This window comes from Jaculus jaculus, chromosome 10 (genome assembly GCF_020740685.1).
Source record: "Jaculus jaculus isolate mJacJac1 chromosome 10, mJacJac1.mat.Y.cur, whole genome shotgun sequence".
Lineage (NCBI taxonomy): Eukaryota > Metazoa > Chordata > Mammalia > Rodentia > Dipodidae > Jaculus > Jaculus jaculus.
This window is the reverse complement of record NC_059111.1, coordinates 53,506,781-53,508,914: the sequence shown is the minus strand read 5'-3', so window position 1 is coordinate 53,508,914 and position 2,134 is coordinate 53,506,781. Positions and strand designations below refer to the sequence as shown.

Below are 2,134 nucleotides of genomic sequence, written 5' to 3'. Positions count from 1 at the left end.
CCTAAAACTAAATTTTCAGTTAGATGTTCTTTCCATTGCTTCACCATTTCCCCAGTCAGGCCCCTAATTTTAAGCACAATCATAGTGTCCATCTCTTCCCTATCCCATCCCTTCCCCCCTCCATTAATACACCAGTAATAGCCAAAAACTACACACATGCTACTCTATAAAAATGCAGTCAGTGAGCCGCCGCCGAGGACTCAGCTGCCTCCCCCTGGAACCCCCTCGCTTCCCGATGCTCCGTCCCCCCTGCCCGCCTTCTCCCACAGCCGCCTTCTGCAGGCCATTTCCACTGAGGAAAAGGAATGGTATGGTATGTCTGCTATCCAAAACCTCCACTCTTTCGACCCCTTTGCTGATGCAAGTAAGAGTGATGACCTGCTTCCTGCCAGCACTGAGGATTATATCCATACAAGAATTCAATAGAGGAACGGCAGGAAGACCCTGAGTACTGTCCAAGGGATCGCTGATGATTACGATAAAAAGAAACTAGTGAAGGCGTTCAAGAAGAAATTTGCCTGCAATGGTACTGTAATTGAACATCCAGAATATGGAGAAGTGATTCAGCTATAGGGTGACCAGCGCAAGAACATATGCCAGTTCCTAATAGAGATTGGACTGGCTAAGGATGATCAGCTGAAGGTTCATGGGTTTTAAGTGCTTGTGGCTCTCTGAAGTATAAGTGAGGATTTCCTTGCAATGAGGAGAATGTCCCTTCTGTCCCTTGTCACAAGTTTAAAAACCTCACAGCTTGTATAATGTAACCATTTGGGGTCCGCTTTTAACTTGGACTAGTGTAACTTCATGCAATAAACTGAAAAGAGCCATGCCAAAAAAAAAAAAAATGCAGTTGACACTATTGGGAAGAAGGCTGTGGGTTGTGGAGATGCTCTCTGAAGATCAACAGTATCTTTTTTGCTCTCCCACACACCCAGTTCTGCAGGTTTTGTCCTTCATAGAAGGCCCTTTGCCTTTCTCAGCAAAGTGCAGAATGGGTTGCCTTGAAACACCCTTTCCCTCCACTGGGACGGGCGTACAAACTACACAGCTGGAACAGCTTTAAAGCACTTGGCCAAGTCAGCCTCATCAGAGTTTTTCATCAGGAGCATGAGCTCTCCACTGGAGTCTGTAGCTCCAATAATCTGCTCTGGCTCCAAACCTCCGGCAAAGCCTTGTGGCTTTTTTGACTCTTCCTTTTCCTTCTTTGGTTTGTTCTCCTCTCCCTTATCTTCAGAATCAGAATCGGCTTTTCGCTTGCCTCCCTCTGATGTATCTGTCTCATGTGCTGTTTTCTGTGACTGCAGAAACTCAGCAATCAGGTCAGGGAAATCCAGGTTCTCTTCTGGCTCTCACGTATTGTCCTCATCTGAGAAACCCTTCCATTTTGGAAGATATTCTACTTTTCCCTTGACAACTCGTCAATGGAGAACTTTTTCTACCACATATTCCTCTTCCACTTCTTCAAGCACTTCCTCCACTTTCTTCTTGTTTTGTTTTTTTCCCCATAGTGCCCGCCAGCTTTGTAGTGGAAAAGGTGTCGCGTAGGGAGGACAGAGGGAGTAGCACCTAGGAAAGCCACCAGCGGTGTGGCCACGCCAGAGATCCTCACTGAAGCAGCATACAGTAGGCCTCACTGACTCACCTCCTCCCCCTCAACCAAACAAAAGAGCTGGATGACAATATTTAAATATATTCTATTTATTTATTTATTTATGAGGGAGAAAGAGAGAAAGAATGGGCATGGCAGGGCCTGCAGCCACTGCAAATGAACTGCAGACACGTGCCCCCCTTTGTGCATCTGGCTTAAGTGAGTCCTGGAGAGTTTAACCAGGGTCCTTTGGCTTTGCAGACAAATGTCTTAATGGCTAAGCAATCTTTCCAGACTATGAAAAAAAAACTCATGTTTTTTTTAAAGTTTTTCAAGGTAGGGTCTCACTCCAGCTCAGGCTGACCTGGAATTCACTCTGCATTCTCAAGGTGGCCTCGAACTCGTGGCGATCCTCCTACCTCAGCCTCCCAAGTGCTGGGATTAAAGGCATGCACCACCACACCCAGCTTTTGTTTATTTTTATTTATTTATTTGAAAGTGACAGAGAAAGAGGCAGGTAGAGCAAAAGAAAGAGACAGACAAACA

At 45.8% G+C, this 2,134-nt stretch overlaps 1 pseudogene; it reads left to right on the top strand.

Annotated features, from left to right (window-relative positions):
• Positions 1–315: 315 nt before the first annotated feature.
• Positions 316–827, top strand: LOC101598297 (annotated as a pseudogene).
• Positions 828–2,134: the final 1,307 nt, after the last annotated feature.